Below are 12367 nucleotides of genomic sequence, written 5' to 3'. Positions count from 1 at the left end.
TTCCCGCCTGTTTCTTGAATTCCCAGACGTGATCCTGCCTCAAGGAATCTGTACTTGCTGTTCCCACAGTCTGGAACGCTCTTCCCTGGGGGCCTGTGGTTTTCATGTTCTCTCTGTTCATGGCTCTGCTCCAGTGTCACCTCCTGGGTGAGGCCTGCCCCGATCATACTATTTAAACTTGCAGACCACACCTCTTTCTCTCTCTCTGTCCCCTAACCCCGCTTTAATATACTACACCACTTACTTTAAAAAAGCGTCTGTCACGCTTCTACCCCACTCGAGTAAGAGCCCGCTGAAGGAAGGGGTTATTTTGTTTGTATTATTTGCTGTAGTATCCACAGAACCTAGAAATCTAAGCCCCGGATAAATATTTGCTAAATGAATGATCAAATTAAATCAAAGAACTTAGAACTGAGACAAATGGAAAATCTCGTATGAAATTCTTCCTGGAAAAAAATTTATGAGGCCTTTTGTAAATGCATTTTCCTGTACAATTTTTGTATCAGAAAGGGTTGCATGGAAGCCCTGCAGGGGGTTCCCAGTTGGCCGTACCCCAGCTCTGGCCACAGCCAGTGGGACGAGGCAGCAGCCCTGGAGTCTAAACGGTGCCAGGTGCAGAGGGCCCGCACCTCATTATGGGAAGGGCCAACCCCCCTCTGCTCCACGCAGGCCCACAGAGGCGACCTCTCTGCAGGTTTCCATAACCAGCTGAACGGGGCAGAGACCAGGCTCTTGAAATACCCAACAGGCTCTTTTGAATGCTTCCAAATACTATTAATGCCAAGTGCCACATAGTTACTGTGTGTTTTAAAGACTTTTCACATGGAAGAATTCACTGAAGCCTTTGTGGACACTGCAGCACAAATTACTTGAGTGTGTTTGTAGCTGGTCACAGCGGGGCTGTTGCCAAACACTGAAGTTTTGCAGACACTTCTCGGGTGAAAGGACCTACTTTTGGGACCATGGCTTGGGAGAGTGGCCTTGTTCTCTCAGACACGTGACAGAGAGAATACAGCAGAACACAAATGTCATACCCACAGTGCTGCGATACGTGTCTTTACAAAGCCATGAATTTTCTCAGGGGTATCGACTAGGGTGATGTCGATAAAAGTATTAAAATCGTAAGTCTCAGAACATCCATTTCAGATACAGACTTTCTCATTTCATCAGCCATGTGGGGTGGGTATTATTTATTAGTAGTATCATTATTATTATCTGAAGAACCTGAAGGGTGGAAAAGTCAGGTCATTCGCCTGAGGTGAGTGACCTGGCCAGTGATAGGGAGGAGACAGACCAGACCGCACGCAGCGGTTCCTTGTTTCTCTGCTCCCCAGTGTCTCCGCATTAGAGAGAGCCTCGTGACCTGCCGGAGTGAAGTGAATACGTGGGGTTCTTCCTCTCATTAGCAATTTGGATTTTTCAACTGCCAGTGGACAACCAGGCTTGGTGTTAGAAATGTGGGCTTCTGGTCATGAACCTACTGAAGCCGCGGATCACACAGTGCTGGGTCTGCTGTGTTCACAGTCGGATCTTACAGGCAAAGCTGCCACTAAAGTCAGGGGCTGAGGGAAAAAGACGACAGATTTTGAACTTGAAAAAAAACCACTAATTTTAATCCAGATTTGAATCACACCATCAATCTCCCAATCAGAACATGAATAATGTTATTCTGGGATTACTTCCTTAGATATGTCACACCCACACCCACACCCACACACTTGCACACTTTAGGGACTTAGAAAAACAATCACTTATATTTTTGGAATATGTAGAAAAAAGACAGATTCCCCCTTTTTCACGCTCCTTTTCAAAACATCTAATATCTTCAGGAATAAATCTCCTATACTGTGTTGGGAGAATTAGTCATGCAACTTCCACTACACATATCCCCCAAGCTCCACTCTGAAAGTGCACCCCTTGGTCTACCTTGTACTGTGAGACACCAGGCTGAAAGGAAACCGTGCCTGGGGACCGGGTAATCCGAGCAGCCGCAGGTTCCCATAGGAACGCCGGGAACACGCTCCCTTTATTGATCCGCATTTGCAGCAGCCGCCTGCTTTGGAATCCGGCTCTTGGCAAGTGCAAGCAGCAGCTCCCAGCGCAGAACTGCCCTAAATGTCTCTCTTTGAAGCCCTGGAGTCCACAGCCTTCTATTTGTGTCTGGCCCCGATTCATCACAGGCCCGAATGCTTTACCTGCTATGTAAAAATTTCCCCTAGAGCCTGAACCAGATTTTTAAAAAAGGAACAATCCTTGGCCAGTGAATCTCAGCATGAGAGAGTTGGAAACGTGAGAGGGGTAGGAACTGAGACAGATAACAGGAACTTCCGACTGTCTGTCTTTGGAAGGATATTGAAATATCTCCCTCATCTGGACTTCTTGCTCTGCCCAGACCCCAGCTACCTGTTTAGAAGATTAACAACAGTTGGATGCAGAGGATCACTCTGGGCTTTGGAGGAGTTACAATTCATAGTCGAAATGGCACTAAGCATAGACTAGCACAGGTGTGACAGTTTTACTTATTGTCAGGGATCAAAACACATAATATTTAAGTAAAAATAGCAAGAAACATTCATTCACTCATTTATTCATTCATTCATGTATTCACTTATTGGACCCTGGGCCCTCTTATCATAAAATGTATCATGCTTTGCTGAAATGGCTCCCTCACTAACTCTGCAGGCCAGGGACTGCGTTCATCTTGCTGATCACTGTATCCCCCGCGCCTGGAATATAGTGGGTCCTTACCAACGATTTGCTAAACAAAGGAATGAAGGAAGGAAGGGAAAAAGGCTTTATGGAAATAGTAGCATTTAATATGGAATATATGTCTGTGTGCATGTATATATAAAGTAGAAATTTATTATATTAAAATATATATTTCATGTAAAAGCTACTGTGAATTGAGCAGTAACTATATGCCAGACGATGTTTTAAGGGACTTACATAGATTGTTTCACTTCACCCTCACAATAATCATGAAGTAGTATTATTTTCTCATTTCATAGATGAGGAAGCATTTAGAAAGAGGTAAATGGCCAATAACACACATAGGAAATGTTATTGCCAGAATGTGAACCCAGCCAGTCTGACCGGGAGAGCCTGCTCTTAATCACTACTATATACACCTGCCATTTATATCATCATTTCACCTCTGCAAACCGCTGTGGTGATGGAGAGAGGACATTTTCTAAAAATGCTCTGAAATTGAAGTTGCGGGGTTGAGCTGTTGCCCAAAGGAGAAATATCTGTAAGAACACTGTTGAGTCAGCACCCCCAGAGCACAGCGGAAGTCGATCTGCGCTCTCATAGACAGGAACCCAAAACCGCCCTGGGACTGCTGGGGACTCTCCAAACATCTCTTTAGCTCTGCTCCCACGTCACCACTGTTCACCGCTGAGCAGATTAAAGCCCTGAGCACCTGTAAAGCAACAGTTCTCCTGGCCCAACTGCTATTTTTGTCACTACATGTTCACATCCTTGGATCATTAATTCTTGAGCCAGACCTTTGTGACTCAGGGAAGGTCTGGGAGACTATAGCTTTAGCTTTTCTACAAACAGGAGGTAGGCAGAGGGCATGGGGGAGGGGCTGTCCTGGGAAGGCCCCACAGGGTTTGGTTACACTTCCTGTCCTCACATCAGAATGGATGTGTTACAACTTTAAAAAACCAACAAGCTGTGGGATTGTTCTGTAAAACCATTTTCTTTATAAAGAGAGTCTCAGAAATTTTCTTTCCTATCATTATAACTTCCCTATTAGTTTAGAAAAATTAATTTAAGGACTTTGAAGAGGAATATATGCATGTGTATGTATGACTGAAACATTATGCTGTATACCAGAAACTCATGCAACATTGTGAACTGACTATACTTCAATTAAAAAAAATTTTTTTTAAATTGTACTTTTAAGGTAAAATAATTTATTTTAAATTGAAGACTAAATACTCCCTCAAGTTTGCATATTTGGAAATGGGGTTTTAAAAATGCACTCTTTATTTATGGAAAAGAAATGACATAAATGCAAAATATGAGACCAAAAAAACCCAATATAACAAATTTGAACTTAAAAACACAGATATTATTTTTTCATACACCGTTTATGATGAATTAGGAGGCCTCTGTCACTGACAGTGAGTTCCCAGGATAGGCTTCGGGGAAAGCACAGAAACCACAAACTCAGTCATGATGAGAAGAATCCACTGAGATCCCTGGGCAGAGTGTGAGCTGCGCTGCCACACTAGAAAGAGGAGCTGATGGGACAGTGGGAGAATCAGAGGTGCTCCGGTGATGAGTGACATCTCAGAGGAGAGCAAGTCTTTAGCTGCAGTTTGGATACACTGGTCCCATAGGGAAAGAGACGGAAAATGCTTTGGAAATCTTATAGACAAAAACAGTAAATGAAGGCAGCAAGTGGTAGCAGCTACGTGGAAACAGATGAAATACATAAGGGTAGATCTGCCTCCTGTCCTGTCCATTTGTATTAAGGCTGCAACAGTTGTTCTAGCCTCGCAGAACAAAAAGTAGAGGTCCACCTCTGATGACCCCTTCTCCCTCAGCCACTCAGCAAATCCTCTCCACTCCACTGGGGCAATATTTCCCCACCTCTATGACTGTCTGCTTGCCTTAGCTGGGAACCTCCTGGTCTGCCACCTGTCTTTGAGCACTCTGTACACAGCTGCCAGATCCATCTTTTAAAGCGGAACTCTGGCCAGGTCATGACTTGTGCAAAAACTCTGAATGGCTTCCCACTATGTGCTGAGCACAGTCACAGATGATTATACTGAGTATTGCTTAAAGCAGTGGTTCTCAAAATGTAGTAACCAATCATCAGCCTCAGCATCCCAGGGGACTGGTTAGAAATGCAGAATTCTGACCCTGCATCATACTGACCCAAGCATAAACTCTGGGAGTGAGCCCAGAAACCTGTGCTTTAAGAAGCCTTCCAGGTGATTCTGATGAATACAAAAATTTGAGAATCACCAGCTTAGTGATTGAGACCATGAACTCTGGGTTCAGATGGTCTAGCCTCAAATCCTCTTTCTGCTTACTACCCATATTCCTTACACAAGTCAGTCTCTGAGCCTCTGTTTCCTCCTTTTAAAAACGAGGTGTAATTGAGGTGGTCACTATGAGTTATAAACAGCAGATCATATATAATGATCACACATGGAGCCCCCCATAAACACCACTATTGCTAACTTCTCTTATTAAAGGCTACCCCTACCCTGATCCTAAAACACTTTCTACAGGCTAGTTCAGTTGACCCACTGAATATTTCCTGGCAGGTCTTGTACCACTAACCCAGTGCCTTGTTCATATATGGCTCAACTAACAGAAGAACCAGTGAAGAGTCGATGCCAGGAAATTCTTGATACTAATTAAGTGCCTTAGGGAAGGAGCTTAGTTTGAAATTCAATAGAGTGAAAATTCTAATGAATGTTTAATAAGACATTGATTTACTATCTGACCTGAGAAAATAGGATAAACCAGTTGCTTTTATTCCCATCTGTAAAATGGGATTAATGTTATTAACCTCCTTTAAAAGAATTACTCTACCGACACACTGCACATAAAAAAGTGTCCACAGATGTCGAGAATGAGTCCTGTGATACATAATAATGAACCGCATCTGCCGAAATAGGGACATGCTATGAATAATCTACATCAACAGAGCTGGGGACAACAATGTTTCTGTTTGTTTTGAATTGTTATCTGTGTTTCCTCGTAATCCTGCTTATGGGAACATGCACTGCGAACATTTCTTTTAGACTTCTGTCGCATTTGGAGAGAGGTTGCTAGAGAAAATATTGTCTAAAGTGTGGTTAACAATTACTGATATCATTTGTGTGACTTGTCAGTAAGGCCATATCATCTAAGAATATTCTAACACTGGACAAATCCCAGGAATAAGCTGCTTTAACCTGTCACAATAAGGGTCGAGGAAAGAGTGTGGATGTAGAGGGCACATAACCATCATTACTACTGGGGAAATAAAATGTTAGAAATGGCGATTGGGAATATGTAATGCCATCTTCATATATGAAGTAGGTAATGTGTTATTTGTAACCTGTAATACTCCCCAAGTCTTGTCATTCCTCTTTTAAACTCAGCAAGATTAACGAAAGCCTGATTCTGACAATATTATAACTAATTCCCTCTGCCACTCGGCAGCCCCTTCCCTTCCCCAGGCCCCAGCACAGCTGTGGAAATGGTCTTCCTATAAGACAAGGCTGACCACCCCACCTACCGCGGAGGCCCCGGGGCTCAGGGCCCCAGCAGCAGACCTGGTCCACTTCTCCAACCTGTTGCTGTCTGCCTCATGTAGGCTCCACCCCCAATAAACTTCCTCAGTTTCCCTCACATGCTAATCCCCACAGTGGAAGGACTGCTCTCTTGACTATAGGCACTTATTGCATTGTATTCTATGGGCTTGATAATGCCTTCCTGACCGAACTGTTATCATCCTAACTAAGGAATCAGCATGTATCAACATATCTGGGGGTTAGGAAACCCCTCTCCACTCCCCTAAAGATACTTGAACAAATGAGTGAATGGATGAGTGGATAACAGCATTCACTGACTATTCTCAACATTAGCAAATTGTTTTCCGGATAACAGGAACTTTCAGAACAAAGAGAAATGGCCAGATTTTTAAAAATCTTGAAATACCAGCATTATCATTAATAAAAATTATAGATATGGATGGGTTGCACTTGACTTTCACATTCCTAGCCTAGTTCCAGCTCACAGATCCCCAGAGGATGGCTTCATCAGCGAGTAAGTGGAAGATCTCTCTCCTGTCTCCATGAGGTTCCTTAAGACATGTACTCTCCATCCACATTTTCCAGAGACAAGTGCCTCCTTCTCAGCCGAGCCGGGTATCAGCATCTTGAGGAAACAAGGGAGGTTAACGGGCTCCACTGGACATCAGGCTGTCATGGGTAGGAGTATAGTCCTATTAGCAACTGAAGGTCTCCAGTCTAGAGAAAGAGCCAGTTATGGGAGACTGGGTTTCTGAAGATGAGAACCTCAGGCTTACCATAGATTCTATCATATTTACTGTTTGACCTAGCGTGAATGTCCTTGTCAGATCCGGCATTTAATTACTTCCATCAGTGTTCAGGCTGCAGCCCTTACCTGTTGTCTGCCTGCCTCAAACCTTGATCCCCTTAGTTTGACTACTTCAGATGTCAGTCACCTGCCCGACCTCAGTGGTGTTTGACCTCAATTACCTGCAGTCTCTTCTTGACTCCTGCCCTAATTAGGCCTTCACTTGTGCCTCTTGTAGGACTGGTTGCCAACAGCAACCATCAAAGAGACACCAGTCAAACTTCAGTTAAAGAGCACGTCTTCCAGTGTCCTTGTGACATGTATGGGCATTATAAAATGTCAGAATTCAACCACAACTTTGGTGAGTCATATTTATATTTTTTTTTCCTGAGAAGTCACCAAAAAATGTCTTTCAAATCTCATATTGATTTGGGTGTAGGTTTTCTGCACAACCACAAATGATGTAGGAAAAATAATAAGCAACTGTTATTCCCACACATGGCAGCAGCCTAACTTCAAGTTCCAGGCTTGGCTCCTTCCTGGGCTTGACAAAGGGCTCCTATCCCTGTGCTAGTTTCCTAGGGCTGCTATAATGAAATTCCACAAACTGGAAAACTTAAAATAACAGAAATTAATTTTCTCACAATTCTGGAAGCTAGAAGTCCAAAATCAAGATGTTCCTTCCGAGAGAGGTGAGGGAGGGTCTGTTCCATGCCTGTCTCTAGCTTCCGGTGCCAGCTGGCAATTCTTAAAGTTCCTGGCTGGGAGATGCCATCACCTGTGCCTCACTGTCTTCATATGACATTCTCCTCTTCTTATACGTACACAACTCATTTTGGATTTAGGGCCCACCCTACTCCGGTATGACCTCATCTTAACCAACAACCCTAGTTCCAAATAAGATCCCATTCTGAGGTGCTGGGGGTTAAGACTTCAACATATCTTTCCCAGGGACACAATTCAACCTGTGACATCCCCTCACATTTTTAACCATAGACTTGACGCGGTTTTCATCGTGAGTTCCTAACAATTTCTTGTGCTGTCCTGGATAGAGTTCACATGAGCTTTGGGATTAGTTATATTAATCAGACTGAGGTCAACCCCAGCTTCTTTACTCACTATCTCAGGGCTTTTCCTGTTTTGATCAGTTTTGTCCTCTTCAAAGTGGAGATAATACCTACCTGGCAGGTAGCTAGGAACATTAAATGAGATAATGTATGTACAGTACATAATAAATTCTCAATACATTCTACTGAGAATTTCCCTCTTTAATGAATGATTGTTACATATTAGAGGGAAAAAAAAGGCAATTTGTTTTAAAATGAACCTTGCATCAATGTTTCTCTGCGACTTAATAATGAACACTTCAGTACAAGTGTATACACAATCATATCAACTGTCAAAAGCATTATAAACCCTTTTCAGTTTGTCAGCTAGTGAACCTCAAAATAAAACACAGAGTTGTGGATAGCTGCTTTAAAACAATCACTCCTGACATTTTGGTAAGAATGCATTTATTAGACCGTATTTCATACTTGATTGTGGAAATAAACAAGGGCCTAAATGATCTGGATTTAAATGCTCTATAAAATCTGCATTTCAGTACTTTGTTCTCTGATTCATAAAGGAAGTTTCTATTTTAGTGTTCCTGGGTAAATCTGGCTATGTAAACTTTGAAAAGCCTTTGAATTAAAAAAAAAACAGACATGGTTATGGTTTAACACTGGACAATCTTTTCAAGGGAGAAGAGGCAGGAGCTGCATCACCAAGATAACTTTATTTAAACTTAATTAGTTGTTGGAAGGTTATTTGCTCCCTTTAGTCTATAAAAAAACAGAAACAAAGGTCTGTCAGCACCAGATGCATCTGATTTTTGCAGATGTGGTTGTGGCTTCTGAAATCTTTAAAGACTCATCTTAAATATGCTTTCAGGTCTCCCTTTTGTGAAACTTTGACAGGATAATAGAATTAGATTTGCTGAATTTCACTAACCTGTAAAGTAACGTGTCATCAGCTTCCCTTGCTTCTCAAAAAATATTTCTCTCTGGTATTGCTCATCAGTCTAGCTTTTCAACCCCTAAACACGAAACTCTGAAACAAAAAGGATGACTCCATCAGTTTTGCGAGTGACAAGATGTTAAACATTTAACACTCCCACATTGTAGCACCAGCTGCCTCTGGATAATGTAGACTTGCTTAGGTTTGGTTTAGAGAAAAAGGGAGGAAGAGAAGAAAGAAAAAGGAGGAACAGGAAAGGAATTACTCCTGCAGTGAGAATGTAAAATTCTCTGCAGATGCGGAGGATTCTGGAGAAGGGTGTGCCTATTGAACTAACATTTTCTCCTGAGGGAGCATTGCAAGAGAGGTACCACCAGGTTCTCAACTCCCAGCAGAGCCCCTGTGACTCCAGCTTTCCATGGACTCTGAGAAGAGCACTCAGTGTGCTGGATTACAGTTATCTGTTCACTGAGAGAAGGGACGGGGCCTTAGTCAAGTACAGTCCCAAATCCCACTGAAAATTCTCAGTAAATGTCAGCGAAGTGAATAAACTGGAAAAGCGCACATGGCCTTCTGGGTCACGCCAACTCTTTCTCTGCAGCCAGCTCCTCACCCCAGGCACCTGTGCTGTGATCTCAGGCTACTCAGAGAGTATTGACTGAGCAACCCGTGTGCTTGGTTGATCTAACAACAAAATCTTCTGACGAAGCCACTGTTGACCACCCAAAATTGGCATCAACATTAAAAAGCCAAGAGTGTTTTCTGTGTCAAGTGCTTTGTCATGAGCAGTGCTTGTAAGATGGCAAAAGTTATCTATGGCTTTCCACCGTGAGCCATTTTCCCAGGAGAGAGGCAGAAAAAGCCGTTTGGAAGCTCTCGTCTGCCCAGTCATAAGGCTTGTTAAGAGAGTGTTCCCTGTGCAGCGAGGCACCTCACAGCGGAATGCCCATTTAGAAGGCCATAGTAGGAAGCTGCCGACAGGGAACACAGCACAATATAAATAGCGCTCTGTCCGGAGTGGGTGTTGGCTCTTTCACTCAATGAACTTTTGATGAGGAACTGCCATGTGCCAGGTGCTATTCTAGGCACTGAAGGATGAAGGCGGGTGGGAGTGGTGTGGGAGTGGAGATGCATATAAAGAGGAATAAGGCATATGGCTGAGACTCTGGGCAGTTAACTCAGTAGGTCTCAGTTTCATCATCCACCTTTCAGTGCAGAGATGAGCAAACTACAAGCTGTGAACCCTTTGGGTAAGTTAATTTCTTTCTCTCTTTTTTTTTTTTTAAATCATGATTCCTGGATCCTTACATCTTTGTCTCACTTTCCTCACCATATAAAGAGCTAGCCTCATAAACAGACGGTCATGTGCGTGGTGTCATCGATACAGGATTAGCCGAGTGCCAAGAGCCACCCCTGTGGTGCTGTCGGGTCTGCAGTATCCCAGGAGCCATTCTTGGGTTCTGTGTCTGTGTCACTCATGTCTCAGCTGTATCCCATTTTCTTTACCCCCCCTGAATCTTTCTGAGGGCCCATTCTAAACAGAGTTGCAGAAATCATGCTCATTCAGAATCACTAGGAATTTCGAGTCATGCTCCAATGCAGTGTCAGCAAATACTACTGGTTGCTGTATTTAGTCCCATCCAGAGCCTTATAGGCTCACGGTCTGGCTGAAGAGTCTGAGGTCTTAGTGTCCGGAGGGGAAGCTTCATAAAGGAAAGCTACTCCCTTCCTTCCAACGTTCCTTGGATACTGAACTCCTTTGTCTTCATGTTCTTTTATTTCTACTTCTGCCCACTTTACATCTCCGTGCATCTCTTCTGCTCTAGTCACACCCAACTCTTTGCTGTTCCCCAAGTGTATCACACAGGTTCCCATCTCCCTATTGCCCCTGCTGCTTCCTTTCCCTACTATTTATTTCCTTCCCGTCTCTGCTTGGCTGATTCTCCCAGATTCCCAGGACACCCCACACCTGGCATCCCCCTGGTGACTTCTCTGATAGCCTCACTAGACTGAATTCTCTCAGGGCTAGGGAGACGTGCCATCCACCTTTGTATTCCCAGGATCCGCTACAGGATCTGGCACATGGCAGATGCTTAGAAAATGTTAGATGAATGCATCTCCAGTGGCACAACCTAAAAAAAGAGCAATAGAATCAGGTAGATGAAGGGGTAGGGTAATCAGGGCACATGACATGCACAGTGGGTTTTCCTCACCTATGTGTAAAATGCTTCCTATAAATAAAGAAAAAAAGGGAAAGCCAAAGAGGAAAGATAGAACAAATGATAATGTATTCAGTTTGCCAAGAGTTTTTATACAAGACTAGCTATCAAAATACTGGGGACTCTTTGGCTAGGGTCAGATGCAGTTCTGTGGACCCAGTAGAAACTCAGAACATACTTATGAGTTAACTGATTAATCCCACGAGCTTCCCAATTCTAGCCATATTCCGTTAAACTCTGTATACTGTTCAAGTTCCTGTTTCTGTTTCTCTAAGATAAAGAAGAGTTTATTTAAACAAATGTAACACACAGATCTTTATACTTTAGGACTATTATAGTATATGGTGCTGGCCTAATTCAATGGTCAGTAATTGAAAAAAAAATACAAGAAACTTGATAACATTTCAATTTTTCTCTTTTTTTCTCCTTCCATCCAGACATAGGAAAAAGGATAGAAACTTATTGCCCTTTGTGCTAAAGATCTCAGGAAGTAAAAATCTGGATGTAACTAAGGTACTTCAACTTTTCTAAGTAGTCTTTCAACTCAGAACTGTCCACTCTTTAAAACAGAGGAAAATAGCCAAAGAATACACAAGCGGGAGAAAAGTTGTTTCAAAAAATGAAGTTCAGACAGCTCAGTGCCACAAGTAGTAGTTCACTGGTACCTTCCACAGTCAAGTATTCTATTTTTTAACATATGCCATGTGTCAAAAACAGCCAACATTTTAACATGGTGTTTTGTCATCAATTTTTATTTTACTTATTTTATTTATTTATTTTTAATTTTTTATTGAAGTGTAGTTGATATACCATGTTAGTTTCAGGTGTACAGCAAAGTGATTCAGTTATATATATATATATTTTTTCTTTTCATATTTTTCCATTATATGTTATTACAAGAAATTGAATATAGTTCCCTGTCCTATATAGTAGGTCCTTGTTTATTCATTTTATATATAGTAATGTGTGTCATATTTTACTTCTTTTATGATTCCATAATTTTTTTCTCTGTGTTAATTTGGTAAAATATTACTGAAGAAAAGGGTAAAAGTCCCATCTTGCTTTGAACAATAAAGGATTTTTTTTTTTAACAGAAGGAA

At 42.3% G+C, this 12367-nt stretch overlaps 1 protein-coding gene and 1 long non-coding RNA gene across 2 annotated transcripts in view; both read right to left on the bottom strand.

Moving 5' to 3' along the window:
- Positions 1-12367, bottom strand: part of LOC102519218 (serine/threonine-protein kinase TNNI3K) — a 285392-nt gene that overhangs the window by 16623 nt on the left and 256402 nt on the right. The window lies entirely within an intron of this gene.
- Positions 76-9043, bottom strand: LOC116668087. Its single transcript, XR_004325172.1, has 3 exons — positions 8962-9043; positions 5461-5468; positions 76-85 (listed from the first exon to the last, which is right to left on the bottom strand). It is a non-coding gene; the product is annotated as an uncharacterized LOC116668087 (long non-coding RNA).

This window comes from Camelus ferus, chromosome 13 (genome assembly GCF_009834535.1).
Source record: "Camelus ferus isolate YT-003-E chromosome 13, BCGSAC_Cfer_1.0, whole genome shotgun sequence".
In the NCBI taxonomy this organism is placed as follows: domain Eukaryota; kingdom Metazoa; phylum Chordata; class Mammalia; order Artiodactyla; family Camelidae; genus Camelus; species Camelus ferus.
The sequence above is the reverse complement of the archived record's forward strand: the minus strand, read 5'-3'. Positions and strand labels throughout refer to the sequence as shown.